Genomic DNA, 15,673 nt, shown 5'->3' with positions numbered 1-15,673 from the left:
AATTCCTGGGCGCTGGGCGGGTGTTCTGCACCCCCAGCCCACCCACCGCTGCCGCTTCCTGCCCCTGCTGAAGGTCACTGCCCTCGCCAGGTCGCCACTTTAACTGCTTTTCTAATTACGGCCTAATCTGGACCGTTAAAGTGATCTGGGAGGAGAAAAAAAGAAAAAAGAAAAAAGAAAAGAGGTTGCAGATGTGCGGTGGTCAAGCGCTGCGGGGCCGGGGTGCAGCGGGGTGTGCCCGGGGCCGCCCCTCCCTGCCGCAGCTCTGCCCGTCCGCGCTGGATGCCTCCGGATTGCATAGTTTTAATCGGGTTGGTTCTTTGTCTGTGCTCCCCTCTCTGCCAGCCCGCTCCCATGCATTGCACTGCCTCCGTTAAAGGGATCTGGTGGCGACTTGCTGCGCGATGCCCTGGGTTTAATTTGGGGGGTTTATTTTCCACGCAAAGACGGTCCCTGCGCTGGATGAAAACGCCAGGTCCTGGGCCGGGAGCAAGGTGATGGCTGTCCCGGCTGCTCTGTCGGGATTGTGGCACTGGGTCCCCCATGTAGCATCGTCCTGCCCCAAAACCAGCCGCTCCTGCTGCGGGCAATGACTCTGTGACTCTGTGGGCGTCAGGGGATGGAGGGGCTGCGGTGTGGCGCTGGGGCTGGCGGCAGCGCTGTGACCGCAGGCACAACTCCTGCCGTGGGCTCGGCTGCTTCTGACGGGTGCACGGAGCAGGCAGAAAATGGCAACAGGGCAAGAGTGGTGCTGGCGTCTGAGGCCACGCAATGCCGTGCCACGCAGTGCCACGGGAGGCCGTGCAGGACCGCACCACGCTGCAGGGGGCTGTGTGAGCCCATGCAGTACTGCAGGGTGCTGTGTGAGGCTGTGCCACGCTGCAGGGTGTTGTGTGAGGCTGTGCCACGCTGCAGGGTGCTGTGCAGGACCACACCACGCTGCAGGGTGCTGTGTGAGGCTGTGCCACGCTGCAGGGTGCTGTGCAGGCTGTGCAGTGCCGTGGCTGGAAGGCAGCGGCTGCAGCCACCCCACAGAGCCCCTCAGAGCTCCCTGGGCAGCAGCTCTGGCCGCAGCCCCCCAAGCCCTCGTGGGAGGCTGCAACACAGCTGCAATTGCTGCCGCCTCCCTCTCACAGCTGCAGCCGGGGCGGGAGGGCCCCAAAGCCCAAAAGCTCCAGCTGTGCCTGGGTGCTACTTGCTCTGGGGCTTCTGTGCCTGCAGTAGGTGATGGGGAGCCCTGCCTGGGGGAAAGCCACCTCCCCTACACCCCAGCCCTTCTTGGGGCCCGAAATCATGTTGTAATCTTTCCCACGGGGTGTGCTCCTTATTTGTGGGAGGATGTGCCTGAGTTGCTGCTTTATTTCTCCCCTTTGCTCAGAGGTGAGTGGGACCAGCACAAACCCCTGCTGCTGGCTCAGAGCCCTGCCAGAACCCGGCCCCCACACAGGAGCTGGGGTGGGGGGGAGCCTGCTGATGGGGCTGGGGGAGAGCTGGTGGGAGCTCCCTGCACCTCAGAAGCAGGGCAGCAGAAATACATCAAACTCTAACCAAAGCCCTAACCCTGGCTTAGCAAAAAAAAAACCCCAAAGCAACCCCCCCGGAGCCCCAGCCCAGAGATGCCCAGGCAGTCTAAAGGTGGGTTGGAGGCTGCAGATGGAATCAGTAACGCAAAGCATAACCCAGAGCTTGGCTTTGACAAGATGATGTTTTAAAACTCCCAGAAGAAAAGTAAATTCAAACCACTGAACCAGCTGTAGGCTGAAATACAAAGTACAGGACAGCGAGTGCAGCGGTGGTGATGGAGCTGGGGTTCGCTTCGGGACAGTTAGCTGGTGTAGGCACAAGCTGGTTCTCCTGAGCTTGCCTGGGATCTTTTCCTGCCAACGCTCTGGGCTCTAACTGGGCCTGGTTCTACCCCCAGACCAGCCCTTAGGCCAGGGGCTGGGCACAGCGGGCTGCAGAGCCTGGAAGGGTAAATTTTGTTCCTGTTGCCAGAGAAGAGGGATGAGGGTGGGGTCTTGCACTGGCCGGTGCCTGGCTTGGGCTACCCCCGCAGGGCTGCGGGTCCAGACAGCCTCCTCTTGCTCTTCCCAGGGACGTCGCTGAAGGGTGCTCCCAGCAATTTCACTAATTCTTCATTTTCAGGTGTTTCTGCGCCCTCATGCAGCGTGATGGCCGGGTCCCGGCGGTGGAGGCTGCAGACCTGCCTGGCTGTGCCGAATCCTGCTGAGCTGGTGGAGGTGAGTGCGACACCGATGCGGAGGGACCTAAACGTCTTGTCTGTACCTTGGTGCCTACACCGTGGCTAATTAGGCTTGGCTTTAGGGTTCGGGTTTGAGAAAGGCGGAGCTGCAGGTGCTGCAGCGCTTTGCGAGTGACCGGGGGGAGTGTGATGATGGGTCTGTGATTTCCAGCCGGGTGCAGGACCTGGTGTCTGCAGCTCTGAGCTGCCCTCTGGGTCCTTTGGGAAAATCCCTTCCGCTGCTCCGCCGTGGCTGGGTGGCACAAGTTTGAACCTAAATATTCCTGACTGGGTAAAGTGATTTTTGTCTGTTTTAGTGAAGCACTTTTGTCAGGGAACTGAGAGGCACGCCCGGGTAAATCGTGTCACCGCCGTTCCCCAGGACGAGCAGCCGAGGCAGAAGCAGAGGCGCTGGCACAGCGAGGCAGGGACTGTCCCTACCGGGGTCAGAAAGCAAAGGTCCGGGTGCCGTTTCCTGATGGGGGTTCGACGGGTGGGATTTTCAATTTTAAACAGTTCCTAGGGAATGGCTTTCCTGTGGCGGGGGATGCGGAGCTTCAGGACGAGCTGCTTGTGCTCAGCTCCTACAGTTCGCGTGGGTGTTCGTGTCGGTGTCTCCTCATCTCCTCCTGGTTTCAGTTTGGAGCAAATGAAAAACTAGTGGAGGAATTTTACTGCCCTCTCGATCTGCAACTCAAAGGACATAAAGTGCCTCCAAAGCACTCGGGATAAATCCAGCGCCGGGTTCGGGTGCAGGGTGGTGAAGCGGAGAGCAGGTGTATCGGGTGCCGTGTGTCCCTCGTGCTTCGGTCCCACCTACCTGCTGGTTTTATACAAAAGCTTTTATCGGACAATCCGGGTCCATTACCCCGAACTCTTGGCTGGGCACGGGGAGGCAGAAGCCCTTTACAGGCCCAAACGTCCCAGAGCTGCTGGGAATGGCCCCATCCGTACGTTAGGCAGAGTCTGAGCCAGGGGAGAGCAGCGTGGGCAGGGCTTTGCCGGGAGGAGGAGGAGGAGGAGGAGGAGGAAGGTTCTGCCTGCTGCCTTTCCCCTGGGCCATCCCCTCTTTGGCCCAACACGTGTCCCCCTTGTTGGGACGTGGCTTAAATCTCCCGACAGGAACGTGCCGGTGTTGCTCTGCTGAAGCTGTGTTTGCGTGGCGGGACGGGCTGGGGGTTATTTCAACCCGTCTCTCATCAAACAGGCTCCGACAGTTCAGCGAGTGCCGGGAGGAGAGACACAGTTAAGGGAACTTGCTCTTTTGGAGATGCAAAGCTTCCACGAAGCCAGCGCTCTGTTTATGTCCCCGCTAATTGAAGTAAATTGCTTTCTGCAATCAAATTGGGAAGTTCCCCTTCCTATCATGAGGCAAGCTGTGCTTTAATGCATGATTTCCAGTACTGAGTCTGCTTTTAGTGTTCTCCCTTTCATTAATCTCATGTGTTCAGTTGATTCCGGTGAGCCCGCAGTGGTGGCGTTCGAAGGGCTCGGATGTTTTTTCGAGCAGAAGGGAGACAGGAGGGGTTTCTTTGTCTCGTGTTTCTCTCTCGTCCCCCAGCCTGTGTTCCCTGGTGCATCGCTGAGGTAGAGCTTGCATAATTTTGAGGCCGTTAAACCCAAGCCGTGGCCGGTGCTCTGAGTGTGGGCTGTGGCATCCCTACGGGCTCTGGGCTCAGCGGGAGGAGAAATATTTTTAATCTGGTCCAGCAGAAAATTACTATTCCAGATTAGAAATTAAGACCATCAAGTGGGCATATGAGTCATTCTATTTGCTGTGGTCGCAGTTTATCCTCTCATTAATCTTATGGCCTGTTTTCACTGCTGCGCTCTGAATGGGAGAGAAGGCTTCTAACCATAATGTAAATGCCATCTCCCAGTCCAGCAGCTCTTGTCTGCTGGTTGGGCCGCGCACAATTGCCGGTATCACTTTTTTATTTTAATTCTTTCTGTTCTGTAGAGTATCTTCAATGTTGTCCCAAGTGTTTTGCAACAGCTGTGTTGAAAATGAGGCCTTATCTAGAAGCAAACCTATATCATTTCAATTTAAGTAGTGCGGAGCCCTATTTCAGGTTAATACTGGTTTATTGTGGTGAGGTTTAAATTGATTTCAAACTGGCATGAAACTTAAAGGTAAAAAGCACTCTTGAACTGGAAGGAAACACACAGAAGACTTCACACCTACGTGACTAAACCAGGTTTTGCCTCTGAAGACAGAGCGGCGTCAGCTCTGAGGATGCAAACCCCGGCGTAGGGGCTTGGCTGGCTGAAGTGTCTCTGGGGGAGCAGCCAGACAAAACCAGGGGAGGAGGGGATGGTGCCCCAGCCCGGGCACTGGGACATCGGCGTGGTCACAGGGGTTTGCACTAGCAGCAAATAAACCAGCAGAAAGGGTATTTTAAACACGGCAAACGTGAGCAGGGTGGCAGCTCCGCCTGCCCAAGCCCTCGGCTGCCCCCCTGCCCTCACCCCCACGGCAGGAGCTGCATCTCTTGGTGGCATCAGTTTGGCTGATAGCGCTGAAGGGTGCGTGTGAGAGCATCTCCAGAACCGCAGGGGACGCGGGTCTGGGTGGCCACGCACCGAGCGGGTGACCAGTCACCTGCCTGTCCTGCAGACAGCTCTGCCCCGAGCATTTACACTCTCCAGTGGGCAGAGAATTTAGAAAAGGAGCAGGATGGGCTGGGCTGGGGTCGGCCCCGTGGCCTGCGTGGCTCTTGGCTTGTCACGGCGCCTGGGGGGCCACGCGAGCCCTTGGTCCCTTCCAGGCAGGTTGTGTGAATTGCGGCGTTGGGTTTTATCCTGTGGTTTCAACCTCTACAGCCAAATCCATCCCTGGGACGATCCCACTGCAGGTATCGATGCCGAATGGGCACGTCCCAGGGTTTTGCTTTTGCTCGCGGTAAGAGCAGATTTGGGGACTTGAATTAGTGTCTCTGTGGCCAGTAGGCAGGAGAGAGGAGCCAGTTGTATTCTGGACTGCGACAGCTCTGTACAGTGATGACAGGATCAAAACATTAAGGATCCTGCTTCTTGGGGAAATGCAGGAATCTAAAACATCTGGTAAGTTTGTTTGCGCTTGTGTTGCCTTCCTTCGTGCCTTTGTTCATCCCTTCCAATTACTGCTTCTAAGTATAAACTTAAAACAGAGACTAGGCTGAGTTTGTGGGGAACATATGGACAAATGGAAAATAAACAGCATGAGGAATTCCTGGAAAAAAAAAAAAAAAAAAAAAAAAAAAAAAAGAGGTCTGAGTTTCAGCTCTGTCATATCACGAGAAGAAAATTTCTCTAATGATACCCGAGGACACTTTGATGCTGTGCTGGGGCCTCTCTCTCTCATGGCACTCGGGCTCCAGCCGGCTGAGGACACGGCAGCCTGTTGTCTGGGCTCGAGGCTCGTTCCAGCCGTGCAGAGCCCAGAGCTGGGTCCGAGGCCGTGGTGACGGGCTGCAGCCACCAGCTCCGCTGGGCCGGGGCCCCCGAGCCTCGGGGCAGAGCCACCGCTGAGGCGATGGTGGAGGAGTCGCACCTTCCCCGCCGCCATCCCGTGGCACTGGCTCCGTGCCGGCTTTCCACGACCAGCACGTGTTTCCCCTCTCGGGCTCTCTCCATACATATGCAATTAATTACTCCAGCTGAACAACAGGAACCTGGTCCTTCCTCCTCAAGTTCAAGGTTCGCGTCTCTCGCTCTTCCTGGCAGAAGAATAGATGCTTCCTTACACTTGAGGCAAGAGTCACCCTACTCGCTTTGCCGGCTATTTGTGGTTAGGAGGCTGCCTGGGTTATTTCTGGTTTCTGATTAGCAGCGACACTCGCTCCGAGTCAAGGTGTCCATCTCTGCTCAGCTTTGCACCCTCAGGGCTTCTAAAACTCCCTTCGCTTCCTCTAATGACTGTTTAAAACCTCCTGGAGCAAACCGAAGGCTGGTGCTTCCCGTCTGAGCATGTATCTTGTTTTTCAGCGCAGTGATTTACACACTGGCAGGTTCTGTCTAAGTTCAAGGAAATGGCGTTTTCCCACCCAAACACCACGGGGGACAGCGGGGCAGACAGACACTGGCGGGAGGGGTCCCTGCGTCCCCGTGGGGCGAGCGGGGACCGCTGCCTTCAATTCCTCATGCTGGGGGGCTCTGCTTTCGTTCCGGCTCCTTCTGCTGGTGCCTGCAGCGTCCCCGGCAGATTGTCCCAGACACCGGGGGGGTGGCTGTGCCTGGTGTCCGGCTGCTGGCGGGGGACGGCCGGGATGGGGCCCACGGCCAGCGGGGCAGGGGATTTGACAGGGGGACGAAGGGGCAGAGGACGTGCGAGCAGGAATCCAGCGAGGTGGGGCAGGAGGAGGGAGGTCTTGGGGGGCAGCAAGGTGGGACCCCGGGCGGCAGGGATGGCAGCAAGTGGAAAGGGGAGACGAAAGGGCAAAAGCCCTGCAAATAAAAGCAAAGAATAGAAAGGTTTCCCAGGACCGTGTGTGAACGTTGAGGGGTTTCTGCCCCGGTGGCCAGCGTGGGACTGTGCTGGGCACCGGCCGTGGGCTGGGGGGGGGATGTATTTCAAGCCACTTGTGTGATCCAAAATAGCCGCTGTTCAATAAACGCAGCACTCGAGCGTTTCCTTCCAGAGGGCAGGAATGCAGTTCTGATGCCTCCATCGCTCTCTTCTCTCGGGCCAAAAGACGATTTAAGCATTAAACCTCAGCGACCAGAATGAGGTGGCAGGTTTTGATTCCACTCGAAAACAATTAGTTAAAAATCAAAGATGCGAGCACATTGTTTGTTACCGGTTTATGCTTTTTTTTTTTTTTTTCCAGGGGAAACTGGGATTTTTTTAGTTGGCTCAGCTGGAGAAAAAAAAAAAAAACCAACCCCAGATCAAACAGCGAGTGAGCTGGAACAACAAAGGAATGTCCTGGTATTTCTTTTTCCAAGTTTAGAAATGGAAGTCAGGGCAGCCTTGGGATTTGTGGAAATTCCTCTGTGCATTGTTAGGAGGGAGAGGAAGTGGTTTCGACTTTAGCTACTGGATTCTGCATCGCAAAGCGGGGGCCGGTTCCCGCTTACCCGCCGCAGGTTGCCCTGGCAGGGCTGCGGGCAGCTGCCTGCTGCTTTGCAGCAAGATGCCGTAAACATTTACCTCCCGACCGAGGCAACTGTGCAAACACCTGGGGGGGGGTCTCGCCGTGCCCCCCGCCCCGCTCCGGGGGCTCTCTGATGGCAGGCGGCCTAGGAAAATAAGTGGAAACATTTTTCCATTCCTGCTGGTATTTCTTTCTTGCAGCTGCTTGGCACAATCAGAGTCGGAAAAGGTTGTTTTCAGTCTGCTATCGGCTTCTCGAAGAACTTTTCTCATTTCTATACGAAGCTGGTCGTGTAATTAGAGATTACACTTTAAAATATTTTTTTTATTGCCTGTTTCCCAAAGCCATCCGGGTCATTAGATAACGAAAAAGCCTACAGGACCCCCAGGTGGATTATAAATATATTGGGAGGGGGAGAGATCCTGGTTTATAGCTCATGCTGTTTGTTTTCCCCGTTACAGTGTAGATGTTTTGTTGGTGGATTTTGGTGGTTTTGGGTTTTTTTTGTTGTTTTTTTGGACAGCACACCCATGCAGCTGGAGGGCCGAGCCTGTTCTCTGTCGGCTGAGCCGGAGCTGAGTGAGGCCGGGGGAGGGTGGGGGGGGGCAGGACATGAAATAGATGCGGCGTCCCCATGGCCTTGGGGTCCCCTGGGGGGGGATGTCCCCCCGCTGGGCAGGAAGCAAGAGCCCCGTTGTCTCCTGCCAAGAAAAACCTCTCCAGAACGTCCTCTCCGCTCTGCTGTGACTGGATGATTTTCACCCCGCCGTGGCCCCGCTCTCCCCCACGACATGGGTGTTATTTTTCCAGGGGGGGCTGTCCCTGCGTTAGGGATGGGGATGGCTCCTGCCCCTCAGGGCCACGCTGTGTTTTGGGGAGGGGGTTGTCGCTGTTGCCTCTTGCTGCTGGCAATTCGTGGGGTGATGCCCGGGGGAGCAGCCCCAAAAAGGGATCACCCTGGATGGGGAACAGTGACCAGGGGTGGGGTGGGAGGGGGGGATGCCCCCGGCTGTGGGGCAGGAGGGGATGACCCGCAGAAGGTGGCAATGGGACGTGTGGGGCTGTGGTGGAAGGACCCGTCTCAGCATCGCTGCCCTCGCTGCCGAGCACCTCGTGGGCACCCCGGGATGGGGAGGGACGGCCCCAGCCCCATTGTGGGTTCCCAGTGCCTTGCCAGGGTCCTGTCATGGCCTCAAGCTGCCCAGGGCAGGGTCAGGCTGGCTCTGAGGAAGGATTTCTGTGCAGAAGGGGCTGTTGGGCGTTGGAATGGGCTGCCCAGGGCAGGGGGGAGTCCCCGGGATCCCTGGAGGGGTTGAAGAGTCGGGCTGAGCCAGCGCTGAGGGATCTGGGGGAGTTGGGAAGGGTCAGGGGGAGGGTCATGGTGGGGCTGCAGGATCTTTCCAACCGAGATGGTTCTGGGATTTCAAAGGCAGGGGCAGGTCTCGGACCTGCTGAGCTGCCCGTCACCACGTTCCCCTTCCCCGCATGGATAAGCCCGTCGGGGCTGAGCGTGTTTCCCCCCAGCCCAGCACAGTGGGTGTCAGTGTGGTCCCATGAGGACTCCTCCATCCCGTCCCCGTGTGCTCCCAAAAGCGTCTCCCAGCCCCACAGCCCGACCTTCCAAACGCAGCAGAAGCGACCCAAGAGCACAAACCCTGTGGCCAGATAAAACCTCTGGCCTCAGCCGAGCTCCTGATGGATGAGCAAGTGGGACTTTTTTCTTTTATTTTTTCCTAAATATCTTGTGCCCGTGGGCTCTGCTGGAGGACAGCAGCGTGGCAGCTGCCCGAGACTGTGTCTCCAGATCAAACCACCCCTGCACGGAGGTGCCCAAGAGCAGCTCTGCCCGCCACGATACATTTGCTCGTTGTCAGCTCCTAATAGTGGAAGATTTTTAAGTGGGCATTTTTACCTATATATTTTTCCCATACAGGGTGGATTTTTTGCTCTAATGTTTTAATACAGTTTCTTCCTACAGTCAGTGAAGCGCTTTGGAAGTTAATATGAAACAGTATTACATTTTTGTGTGTTTTGGGTTATTTGTCTAGGCTTTTATTAGGCTTGTCATGCAAGTCATCACGCAAAAATGTAAGAGAAAAAAAACTGTGTGTGTGTGTTCGTACTGAGGACCAAACCCAAGACCCATCAATACATGATGCAGGGAATTGTTCTTTGTTTTTCGGGGAAATTAAGCCCCGGTATGAGGAAGCCCTCGGGGCGATGAGTGGTACCTATTGTTTTATTCAGCCCTGCCTTTCCCAGTGCCCGCCACATGCTGCCTTACCGAGGTACAGAAATCGGTGTCTGATGCTCCTGTGAGAAGGAGTTTGAGACACCAGCAGATCCCAGGAGACCCACGCCAGGTTTTTTTCCACTGGGTTTTATATAAATCTGGGATTTAGGAGCCAGTTTAGCAGGGTCAGAGCAGGCACGGCCCCGGCTTTGGTTGCAGGCTGGCCCAGGGACGGGGCAAGTAGCACAAGCTCGACACCCTGGGCAAAGGCCTCCAGCGACGCCACCTTGGTCCATGTCGTGTGGGTGATGCCACCCTCTTGCTTGCCCAGGAAGCAGGAGATGCATTTTGGGGTGGGCAAACCTCCCAACACTTCTGCTGCTTGAAAACAGGAAAAAAAGCAAATTAAAAACTAGAAGGAGAGGAGGAGGGTTGTTCTGTGTACGAGTAGTGCTTCAGCTCCCCTGCCTCTGGTTGAGGCTGGGAGGAGGAAAAGGGAATTCTTTTGTTCCCACAGCTTAAAAGCAGGTGGGGGTGGAGAGCCCCTGCCCCAGTGCTGTGCCCACCTCTGTCGTCCGTGGCCAGCAGACGTGGGTTGCCCTGATCGCTTTGGTGGCACTTTGGGTTGCTGGGGAGGGCTACAGGATCGGGCTCCCTGGTTCTGCTCTCAGGAGCCATCCGAGTGATCATACAGCGGAAGAGCCCGGTGCCGAAAGAACGTGCCCGCCACAGCCCCCCCGAAACGGCCACTCGTGTGGATGCTGACAAAATTTACGTAATTTTGCTTTTCGTTTAAATATCTCCTTCATATTCCTGAGGCAACGGAGAGGTTCCTGTAGCGTTTCCCAACAACCGACAGTCTCCGTAAAGCTGAAAGTTCCAAGTGGCGCTGCCGAACGTGCGTCTGTAGCTGCAGCTCTGCTCATTCGGGCACCGGGCTGGCTGCCGAGGCAGGTTCTGCCCTGAATCGTACCCGCCTGGGAGCCCTCGAGCTGTGGTGCCGATTTTTACAGTGTGCACGTGAGTGAGAGAGACTTTCTTAAGGCTACGACGTTCTGAGTGATTCCATCTGAAGGATAAATTCAGCGCCAGGCGCCTGTCTCGCTGTCCTCGCTTTGGGCACAGCGGGTCCAGATGCTCCCTCTGCAGCCATTTGCAGTGGGACAGAAGAGCTGTGAAACCCCGTTTGGGTTCAGCTCCGTATCTCACGCTGTTGGTACTGATCAGGATCTTTTTGTGCTGGTGTTTTTAGCCTCGCTGGCAGCGGGGTCCCCACAGCCGCCGTCCCGGGGCTCCTCCGGCAAGGAGGTGAGGGAGATACTATTGGTGATGAAAGGGGCCGCTGGAGCATGTCCTCTAGTTCGTGCAAACATAAAATTATAACACTTACGGTTGGCATTTCAGGGTTTTTAACTCCCTTGTTTCTTCCGAAGTATGTAATTTTGGGGGTAGCCTTTTTGTTGTAGCATAATCATTATAATAATAATTTTATTTCCAGTGCCTGTGGCGTGGAAACCAAGAAATCCAGAGGGAGCAGGAAAACTCTTTTGTGACCTGACATAAGGAATTGTGTGAACTGACCAGGAATTTCAGTGGAGGTGTGTTGCTGAGGGCGCCCAGCTCATGGGACTTGCCCCAGGCTGAGGAAGCAGCACGGCTCCCGCTCTGGTCTGTCCTTCCATTAACGTAGAAATGACGTAGCTGGTCAGTGGCTGGTGGTGTTTCCCCAGGTAAAAGGCAAGGAGGGAATTCTGACAGTAAAAATATGAGACATAGTCTCCCCTGAGCTTTTGTCAGTGCTCGACGCCATCGTGTCGAGGTGCTGCGTGGGGTTAGGTGCCATTCTCCCCCAGGCTGGGTTTGGTGCTTTAGTATCAAATGCCGTTTTAGTGTCTTGCAATCCTCGTACATATTTTCATCTCTACACACAAAGCTGGTACCGGGGGTCCCTAAATAAGCAATCGTGTTTAAGCCAGTGTTTTAACTTGCAGCTTGGACGAGCTGTTCAAGGCTGTCTCTGGTTTGAGTGAGTCTGGGTGGTTTCTCTTGAAGCCGTCTGAGCTCCTCTGTGGTGTGAGGCTTTCCCATAAAAATCCAGAAAAGCTTGCTGCTCCTGGTTCTAGTTTGTGTATTCCAGTTCTAGCCAGGAAGCACGGGCTGAGCATCCTTCCCTCGGGTTAAAGGGTTTGCACAGGCTCAGCCTGACCAAGGGCTGATGGTCTTTGCTCCTGGGAGTATCCGGGTGCTGGAGCAGCGTCTGTCCTGCCCGAGGGGTGGGATTGCACCGTCCTGCAGCCCCCCAGCAGCCTCCGGGTCAGCGCACGGCTCAGGGTGGTGGCGGGGATGCGTGGAGGTGTGATGCAGAGGTTGGCATCCCGGCGTGGTGGGACACTCTGGATGGAGCCGAACGGGCACGCTGGGAGAGGTTAAAGATGCTAAGATTAAAAAAATTATATATTTAAGAAAGCAAACCCTTATTTGCTGAAGGGAGAAAGGAAGGAGGATGGGGAGAAGTTGTTTGTTAATAATAAAGAATGAGCTTTTACAAAGACCTCGTGTCCAAAGCTCTTTAACTTTTCCTGGCATTTCCCATCCATTCCATTGTTAAGCCCTTCACCGTCGGAAAGCAGCGCCGGGCCAAGGCGCTCGGTGATCTCATCGCGAAGGCTTCTGCAGTCGCCTCTGTTTACACGCCTCGCAGCATTTGCTCCTCAGATTTGGTTTCCTACTTTGAAGAGGGAAGAAGAGGGGGAGGAAAAAAAAAAAAAAAAAAAAAAAAAAAAATTTTTCATTTGAGCAGCGGGCTCCCCCCCGCCCCGAGTGCTGGGGCTGTGAGGAAAATAGCACCTCGGTGGTTTTCAAGGAGAGGATGGACCACAGCAGATTCCCACAATTTATAAGAGGAGACAGGAAGGCCTTAGTGACTCATAAACACTAACAGATTCTGTGTATGAGCTTCTCTTTGTTGTTTGTTATCCTTAATTTCATGGTTTTCCTTCTTTTGAGCATGTTTGTATATTTTAGACGATGCCATCATTTTGTCAGGACGCTTTGTGTGTGGTTCCCACACAGGAGCAATGTTGTCTGCCCGATGGCTGCGCTCAGAAAAATAAAAAAAGCAGCCAGTGGAAACCCTTGAGGGCCCCGTTTGGTGCCACATCCTGACATGTGGATCGTGGGACAGTGAGAAGGAGCGGGAGGGATGTTTCCCTGGCGTGTGTCAGCCGTCGCTTCGCACCGAGGGGGCTGGGACCTGGCCAACGGGGGCAGCTCAGGGTTTCCCAGTTGGACAACCCTTCCGCCATCGCTCCTTGGTCGCTCCCGTGGCGCTGGGAGGGTGAAGGTGCCGTGGCCAAGGCGCCCTGGGTGTTTAACCACCCCTCCCAGGGCGGCTGTGCCCCGCGGCGGCTCTCGGTTTCTCTGGCAGCACCCCAAGGTTGGGCGCGTCTCCCCGTGCTGCCGAAGGCTGGATGTGGAGGTGGTTGTCCCAGCAAAGGTGGCAGAGTTTCCTAATTTATTCAAAACCAATTACTTGTCAGAGGGATGGGGTGGGTTTCCCTTGAGCCAGGAGGTCTTTAACTGCTTTCTGCAGAGGTTTGGTTGTCGGGTGCGTCCTGCCTTACGCAGGGTGCCCTTTTTTTTTTTTTTTTTTCCCTTGCCCTCCCGCCAGCATCTCCCCCTCTCCTGCCATTGCACTGTGCATGAGCTGATGCCCTCACTCTGCCTCAGAGCTGGAGACAGTTTAATCCTGCTGGGAAGCCAGCGTGCTATAAGGCAGGAGAAGCCCCTTTCCAGCCGAGGCGTTTCACTGATGTAAGGTGTTATTTAACGAAGCGACGTGGCTGTCAGCTGTTGGGATCGCTGAGCTGCGCTGCCCAAATCCCCGGGCGTCAGGGGCAGCTCTCGGCTCTTGGTGTGTCCCTGCACACGCAGCAGTCTGAAAGACCTTTTCATGCTCCCCTCTGGATTTGGGGACAATAACAGCGCAGCTGTTTAAATACGCTCAAAATTTCAGAAACACACAAGTAAGCACTAAACTTTCCCAAGGTGGCTGAGTAATCGTGTTTGCTTTAGCATTTCAGTCCCCCAATTACCCAAGCGAAGGATATTGCCCCTTTAAACAGAGTTCAAAAAGCCCAAGAATTTTTTTTATAAATAGCTCACATCCTCTTGATAACAACCAGGCTGCTATTTATTGCCCACTTCCCCTCAGACAGACAGGTCGGAGTATTTAAAATCGCACTTCCCATGAAATCCAGAGGAACTTGGTTTTTCAGGTTCCTACAATTGTTTGTCATTCTGGGTTTCCTTTGCAGTTTACAGCACTGAGCCAGGCTAACCCTGAAAAGGAGCCGGCCCAGGGATCGTTAAGATATATTGCTGCCTCGCTGGAGTCCTGACCCGCATTTTCCACTCGATTCTTTGGGACTGGCAGAAAAACCCATCACTTCCCAGCAGCATGGGGTCTTTCCAATTTTATTTTATTTTATTTTTTTTTAAATCTCTGGACTTCTGCGAGCACTCTCTGGCCTTATTTTACATCCCCACCTCCTATTCACTCAGAAACTGCGCGGCCAAAACTCTGTCCTGGCTGGGAGCGGGTGGGTGCCGATGCTCCCCTGGCTCTGGTGAGGAGGGGGTGCCGTGGGTGGCAGGGACCTTGCTGGGGGCGCCACGGCTGAGGAGGTGCCGTTGCTTGTGTCAGAATTGTAGTGAGATCTGTGCTGGTGAGCTAGGATTTATCCTGTCCGTAATTCATAGTAACTGAATCCCACTCAGCTAGGCACGAGTCCTTTGCTGCGCTTCAGTCGTTCTGAAATACGGCTGCAGGTTTCTTAGCAGTGGACGCAGACACCCACGTAAAGGAAAAAGTAAATTTGGTCGTTGTCTGTATAAAGCTTATTTACAGGAACATCAGGAGAGCTGGTTCATGCCAGCCTTTGCTGCTCGCAGTAGTGCAGCAGCGTGATGAGGCTGCTGCGGAGGGAAGGGGCAGCCGGTGAAACAGAATCATCAATCCGTGTCCTGGAATGTGAGGGATTATGAAAACTTGGGGTTGGTGGGGCCAAAAAGTTAGGTACTTTAGGCCACAGATCCCTGTAGGGTTTAAAGGGGAGAATCTGTGCGAATAGCTCACCCTCTTCATGGAGAGCAATTAAATACTCTGTCAACAATAATGTTTTTTTTTTTTATTCATACATTCATGCTTTAGCATCTGTTTGGACAAGATGGTTCCACTGACGAGGCAGCAGGAGCCGTTTCCTTCCCAGCTCAGAGCAGGACGTTGCTCAGAGGAGGACTTTGCTGCTCCGCACACGGTCGGATGCTCCCGTGCCGTAACGGGAGCGAAGGGACGTGGTGCAGAATGTCCCAGTTTCATGCTCTGAGAATATGGTGTTTCTCATTAGGAGAACCCAGTTACATAACTGCAGCACATAATCACAAACATACCTGGCACTGAGCGGAACTTGGGGTTATGATTTATTCATGAGTGTTTCTTCATGCATAAACTTCTATTTATTCCCTGTTGGAAGGGGAGAAACATGTAAGTGAAAGCTGCAGTGCTATGGAGCAGTTAGTGCACAGGTCGCTCTTCCCTCTCTCCAGGTATACTGAAAAGTAGATTTTTTTTTAGGGTTTTTATTGAGAAATTCCTGGACCTTTCGTGCTTGGGTTTGCACCAGCCGGGCTGGGGAGGGAGCAGGAGATGCTGGGGGGCTGCCTGCCCTGCCCGGTCCCTCACTGCCCACGCAGGTTTGCAGGGCGATGGTCTGACAGAAGGGAACAGAAACGTTAGAGACTTGAAATCCTGGCTGGCTCACTCAGAAACTCTCCACGATCTCCTTTGCTGTTTTCAGGGTTTAATAGGCGGAGTGGATTGCCGGGTGGGGGTGAGCCCCAGGTCCTGAGCCCTCATCGTTCAGCCCGAGCTGCTGCTGCGTGGCTGTTGAGCCCACGGGAACTAGAGGCAGCTCTCTTGACACCAAAAGATTGTGGTTTGGGTTTTTTATTTAAAAAAAAACCCCAACTTCTGAAGACTATCTCCTCCAGTCATGCCTTTGACGGCTCTTTCTTAGCTTGCTGGGTGGTTTTTCACCTGCCATTGCGACCCCTGAGCAAGTA

Source organism: Athene cunicularia, assembly GCF_003259725.1.
Source record: "Athene cunicularia isolate RWA chromosome 13 unlocalized genomic scaffold, athCun1 chr13_part1, whole genome shotgun sequence".
Classification (NCBI taxonomy): Eukaryota; Metazoa; Chordata; class Aves; order Strigiformes; family Strigidae; genus Athene; species Athene cunicularia.
Note: the sequence above shows the minus strand (reverse complement) of the source record.